Genomic DNA, 7,243 nt, shown 5'->3' with positions numbered 1-7,243 from the left:
ATTTTTCTATTCTTTCCTTCTATTCTCTCATCAGTTCAAATCTTCCCCTCTCTGTTTGTCTCTCAAACAATCCCCTGCTTCCTTCTCTCTATTTGGTTCTTCCCATAAATTTTGTCCTCCGGGTTTCCTTTCCCTCCCCACCCTTCTTGTGTCGCTCGCCCCTATATTAAAATGCACTTTTAAGTACTAATCACTCGCCCCTATATTTATCGATAGTCAAGGAGAGGTTCACCATACCCTGTACAAGCACAAAGCATGGTGGTCAGGGCATGGGTCTTCTGCTTTTTGTCATGGTGAGGGGCATAGGTCTCCCATTTCTCCATTAATGAGGGTATGGGTTGTGTAAGTAGTTAGGCATGTAGGGAGGTAGAGAAGGAGAAGTTGAGCGGGAAAAGCATTTCAAAAATCCTCTTCTCCCCTGTCTCTACATTTGCAGGGGAGAGGAAGCTGCGCAGTGCCATTCAAAACAGCACCGTGCAATTTGTTTTTTAAGAAAAAGAAGGAAAATGAATTTAGGAGTGACCCAAAAATAGGTTATGAAAATAGTAAAATGCAAGGATTGTGTGATTGCTAAGGTGCTTATAGATAATGGCTCTACTCTCAATGTATTGCCAAGGCATGTACTTGATAAAATACCAGTTAATGCTTCTCACATGAAGCCAAGTACCATGACTACAAAGGCATGCGATGAATCACCTAGACCAATCATTGGAAGTATTGATGTTGAACTAATCATTGGTCCACAACCATTCCAAGTCACATTACAAGTAACGGACATTCATCCATTATACAACATTTTACTAGGGAGACCTTGGATCCATGCAGCCCGAGTTGTCACATCTTCTTTACATCAATGGGTTAAGTTCATCATAAATGGGAATTTAGTGACTGTGAGAGCTGAAGAAACTTTATCAATGATGAAAAATAAATCGATCCCTTACATAGAAACTAAAGAAAGTAGGGATGGAAATCTGCATGCATTTGAAGTTGTAAATGCTAAATGGGTACCAGAAAATACAATACGGAAAAAGCCAGAAAATTTTGAAGTAGCAAAAATGGCTATTAAATACTTTTTGAAGCATGGATTACGATATGACCTCACTACCAGAATGCCTGAGAGGGTTAATGTGATAAAAATGAAGTGCGCTAATCAGAGGTTTGGCTTAGGTTTTAAGCATGGAAAAGCAGATTTCAAAAGGGCAGTTGAAATTAGAAGAGAAAAGGGAGTAGCCTGGATTGAAGAAAAGAGCCAGATAAAGATCGAATAAAGATCCCACCAATCCATGTAACATTTCCAAGATCCGCGTATGTGATAAAAACTAAGGATATTAAGGGGGGGCTAAAAAAAGAATTCAATGGTGTTACTATTAATTATCTTAAAAAAGTCAGTGAATAAGATTTAAAGGAAAAGGATAGTACTCATGAACAGTTATCCTAGCTAACTATTGGAGTTTTGAAATATGGCTCATCAGAATTCGTGAGGAAGCTGGCCGAGGGAGAAGATTTAGAAAATTAGGAAATTCTTGAAGTCCTAATTGTTTTCAAAAAGAAATCTGAAAGTGGATTGTCATTAACCTCACAAACTCGTTGCATTGTGGACAATTGGCTTAACTTTGATAAAACTATAATTACCATAGATGAGGAAAATTTTGGTGAGGAAGACATCTATGAGTTCACAAGGTTAGTGGAACAATCTGATCCCACATGGAAGCCTACAAAAGAAGAACTAGAACTGATAAATGCGGGTGACACAATCAAAGAGTTAATATCTTATCCCAAGTACAGGAGTGTCAAAGTAATAAATAACCTAGCAAGATTGGGGTCGAACCACAAGAAAGTTAACTATATAATAATAATAACAATAATAATAATAATAATAATAATAATATGAACAATAGCAACAACAACAATGATGGTGGTGGTCAAGATGAGTTAAAGAGGACTTTGAGATGTAAGATTAATGTGAAGATTATACAATGATAAAAACAAATGTCAAGGTTAGAGGATACACTAATAGTATTAGAGATAAGTAAGGTATAAACTCTTTATTAATTATCAACATGATCATATTAATCATCTTATTTACATAACACCATACTTATAAATTTTATCAAGTATTCATGATGCTAACTTATGTTGACAACAAATCAAGTTCCTCTCATAATAACGATGTCGGCCGAAGACTATGAAGGATCAAGTATGTGATGTACCAAGTGTTATACAACACAAATCTAGATTAACCATTTAACAAGTAAGGTATTTAGAATTAATAAGATAAAAATGATAAGACATATTAATAGCAAGTTGTTTAGGACATAAGCATTGAAGTTCATATTGAGTTTATATTATACTTATCCTAACACCACTAGTGAAACCTTTTCACCTTGACATAATTAACTTAGCTAGACATTATGAAGGATAAAAACTTAAAGAAACAATATAAAAACATAAACATGATATAAGTTAACTAATTATAGTAAAGGAAATGAAAAGCATGAATAAGAGATTAATGAAAGCAAAACTTAAGCATTACAAAAATATAAAGAAAGATAGCAAGAACATGATCTTGATATAGAAAACAAGATGCCCAAATGAATGGCAAATACCTCCTTTTATAGGCTAAAATTCAAAACTATTCATTTGGTAATTGATAATTGATGTAGTGGCCAACTATTGATTAATGGACTTGGTGGACAGCATCACTCAAGAACATTGGCTGACTGAATTGACATTAATGCAATCAGAATTTGCAAAGTGTTCTTCATGAAAGTTGTTGAAAATTATCTTTTCCTTCCACCCACCAAATTTCAAATCATTTGGAGCATTAAAGCTCAAGATATGTCTAAAATACTGAGTAGTGCTGATAGTGGACGTGGTAGATAGCCCTCATGCTCTTGTCTGGATGAAATCTTATTTCTACCGTCCAAATTTGAGCTGGTCTTCTTCATGAAAGTTGTTGGAAATTGTCTTTTTCCTTCCACCCATTAAATTTCAAATCATTTGGACTTTTAGAACTCCAGTTATGGGTAAAACTCTGAGCAGTGTTTGGGTTGGATTGTAGGATAGATTCAGACTTCTCTTTTATGGCCAAACTTTGAATTTAAAAATGAAAAATTTGGGTCTTTCCATGCCCATGAAAGTTGTAGGTATATTTCTTATCTTTCCAGTCATATGAATTAATATGAAATCCAAGATCTATAACTCTAGATATGATCCAATGACTGAACAGTGTTCGAATTTCAAGTGAATCAACATCTCATTTGTAAGCTTAGCCTTTTCTCTATCCTTTCACTTCTAATAGTTAATGACAACAATCAATCCTTTGAATTGTGAGAATACCTGCATTTAAAATAATCATTTACCATAAATTAAAGATATCTTATAATATCAGACTTGTTATTATAAAACATGCTCTAGTTAAGGAGTTATTGATACTTCAAGTGCAAAATAATGATATAAAACCTTGATAAAAATGCACTTTTAAGTACTAATCAGTGGGCACCGAATATAACAAAAGAAAGTTGAAAATAGGGAAGCTAATCTCTGCTAGCTTACGAAGTGAGTTGGTCGCTCTTTTACAAGAATATGCTGATGTTTTTGCCTGGTCATACGCTGATATGCCTGGTTTGGATACTAATATTGTGGTACATAAACTACCTTTGATAGAAGGTTGTAAGTCGATTAAGCAAAAGTTGAGGAGGACAAGGCCTGATATACTAATCAAAGTGAAAGAAGAGATAACAAAACAGTAGGATGCTGGATTTTTAGATGTTGTCAATTATTCTCAATAGGTGTCTAATATTGTAATAGTATCCAAGAAAGATAACAACATTAGTGTATGTGTGGATTTTCGAGATTTGAATAGGGCAAGCCCGAAGGATAATTCTCCTTTACCCCACATCGATGTACTCATAGATAATGTTGTTAAGAGTTCTACTTACTGTTTTATGGATGATTTCTCTAGGTATAATCAGATTAAAATGGTCGAGCAAGACAAGAAGAAAACAACATTTGTTACCCTGTGGGGAACGTATTGCTAAAGAGTTATAACATTTGGACTTAAAAATGTTGAAGCAACTTATCAAAGAGCTATGGTGACACTATTTCATGATATGATGCATAAAGAAATTGAGGTCTATGTGGATGATATGATTGCTAAGTCCAAAGATAAGGAAAACCATATCCCAGCTTTGAAGAAATTATTTGAAAGGCTGAGAAAATATCAGTTAAAGTTGAACCCTGCAAAATGCATATTTGGAGTGAAGTCTGGAAAGTTATTGGAGTTTGTGGTAAGCAATAATGGCATAAAAGTAGATCCTAACAAAGTGAAAGCCATACAAGTTATGTCAGCTCCTAAAACTAAGAAAAAAGTTCAAAGCTTTTTAGGGCGTCTAAACTACATTGCTCAATTTATTTCACAACTTACAGTCACTTGTGAACCAATCTTTTGATTACTTTGAGAGAAAAATCCTGGAGTATGGGATGAAGACTGTCAAGAAGCCTTTGATAAGATCAAACAATATCTGCAGAACCCACCTCTATTGGTACCACCTGTGCCGAGAAAGCCTCTTATTTTGTATTTAACAGTGACTGAATCAGCAATGGGCTGTGTTCTTGGCCAACATGATGAGTCCAGGAAAAAAAATAAGCCATCTACTACCTTAGTAAGAAGTTCACTGAGTGTGAATCTTGTTACAGTATGATTGAGAAGTTGTGTTGTGGTTTGGTATGGAGTGTGAAAAGACTCTGATAGTATATGTTATACTATACCACTTGGTTAATTTCAAAGGTAGATCCTTTGAAATATATTTTTGAATAACCATACATGTCAAATAGGCTAGCCAGATGGCAAGTGTTGTTGGCTGAATACGATATCATCTACAAAACAAGAAAATCCATGAAAGGAAGTGCAATCGCAGATCATTTAGCTGATAACGCCATTGAAGATTATGAGCCATTAAATTTTGACTTCCCTGGTGAAGATGTGCTAGTAATAGAAAGTCATTAGTAGACCATGTACTTTGATGGTGCGGTGAATGTATCTGGTAATGGAGCTGGTGCTATAATAATTTTTTCAAAAGGAAAACAATATCCCATCTCTATTAAATTGCAGTTTAGTTGCACGAGCAACACAGCTGAATATGTGGCTTGTATTCATGGATTAGAAGCTATATTGGAACTAAAGATAGGGAAATTAGAGGTATATGGAGACTCTATGTTGATAATCTGCTAGACAAAAGGGGAATGGCAGACAAAAGATGAGAAATTGAAACCATATCAAGAATATCTCTCTGAATTGGCTAAAAACTTTGAAGAGATAGAGTTCAATCATTTGGGAAGAGATAAGAATCAGTTTACAGATGCTTTAGCAACCTTGGCTTCTATGGCCACCATCGATTGTGGTATCAGAGTACATCCTATAGGCATTGATATCAAAAGTTCTCCTGCTCATTGTTGTTTAATAGAAGAAGAAGTGGATGTCAATCCTTGGTATGCAGATATAAAAAGATTCATCCAATATCAGGAATATCCTTCTAAAGCTTTAAAGATAAATAAGAAGACTCTGAGAAGAATGGCAATGAAATACTTTATAGATGGAGAAATCTTATACTAAAGGTCATTTGATGGGACTTTATTAAGATGTTTAGATAGATTAGAAGCCAATAAAGCCTTGTATAAAGTGCATGGAGGAAGTTGCACCACCCATGCAAATAGACACATGATGGCAAGACAAATGCAAAGAGCCGGGTATTTTTGGATGATTATGGAAAAGGATTGTATAGAATTTGTCTGAAAATATCATAAATGTCAGGTGTATAGTGAAAAAATCAATGCGCCTCTATTGCCCTTATTTAATATGGTGTCACCTTGGCCATTCACGATGTGGGGGATAGATGTGGTTGGGCCTATTAATCCAAAAGCCAGTAATGGTCATTGGTTTATCTTGGTTGCAATTGACTATTTTACAAAGTGGGTAGAGGTGTGCTTATATTCTCATGTGACTTAGAAGGTGGTCAAGCGATTCATTGAGAGAGACCTAATTTGTAGGTATAGTTTGCTAGAAAGGATAGTAACCGATAACACCAAGAACTTTAATGGGAAGATGATCATGGAATCATATACTAAATGGAAAATCAAGCATTCTAATTCATCACCTTACAGACTAGAAATGAATGGCACTATGGAAGCTGCTAACAAAAATATAAAAAAGATTGTCTAGAAAATGGTAGTTACTTACAAAGATTGACAAGAATGGCTTCCTTATGCTCTACATGCATATCGAGTAGCAGTAAGGACGTCAACTGGAGCTACACTTTATTCACTAGTTTATGAAATGGAGGCAGTGGTGCCGTTGGAAGTAGAGATTCCTTCTCTAAGGGTCCTCATGGATTCTAAGCTAAAAGAGGCTAAATAGGCTAAGATACAATATAAATAGTTAAATATGATCAGTGAGAAGAGATTAGCTGCAATTTTTCACCATAAATATTACAAAACAGGATAGCAAAAGTGTATGACAAAAAAGTTTGACTAAGAGAGTTCAAAGAAGGAGATCTTGTATTGAGAAAAATCATATTACTACCTAGTGAGAACCATAGCAAATAGGCACCCAATTATGAAGGTCCCTATGTAGTAAAGAAGGCATTCTCTAGAGGATCATTGATACTGACATGAATGGATGGAGAAGATTTGAATATGCCAGTGAATTCCAATTCTGTAAAGAAATATTATCCATGATTGTATAAGTTCTCATCAAATCAATAAAAGTTTCTGCCAAGAAATTTACTTTGCATATCTTTTCTCTCTCTCATAAATGTTTATTAATATCAAAGAATCAATAAATACACCCTTGAAGCCTTGCATAATCTCATAGATTCAATTCATTACTTGTATCAAAATCTTTTCTTCTTGTGGAATTTTTAAAAAAATTGAGCTTGCTTTTTTATTTCAAAGATATTTTTTTATGTTATTTGAAACAACTTTTTGTCATTCTACTTGTAGAAAAAAAAATCAAACAACTCCTTTATAGAGGTGACTAAAGTCTAAAAAGAAAAAAAGAAATGAATAAATACCCTTACCCCATGATTCTTGAACCATGTGTTTTTAGAAGTATGAATAATGATATGTAGTGAACTCGTTGCTCATGACTCATGAAATGCATCTTTGCAAAGACCAAACCATCATACTGGACGAGATCAAAGTTTATTGATCATAGCTGCTTGCGCTTGAAATGAGAAAAGGTCAT

At 34.5% G+C, this 7,243-nt stretch overlaps 1 pseudogene; it reads left to right on the top strand.

Annotated features, from left to right (window-relative positions):
* Nucleotides 1-536: 536 nt before the first annotated feature.
* Nucleotides 537-6,415, top strand: LOC105136844 (uncharacterized; annotated as a pseudogene).
* Nucleotides 6,416-7,243: the final 828 nt, after the last annotated feature.

The sequence above is a fragment of the Populus euphratica genome, unplaced genomic scaffold (genome assembly GCF_000495115.2).
Source record: "Populus euphratica unplaced genomic scaffold, PopEup_1.0 scaffold62.1, whole genome shotgun sequence".
Classification (NCBI taxonomy): domain Eukaryota; kingdom Viridiplantae; phylum Streptophyta; class Magnoliopsida; order Malpighiales; family Salicaceae; genus Populus; species Populus euphratica.
This window is presented reverse-complemented; position numbering and strand designations above follow the sequence as displayed.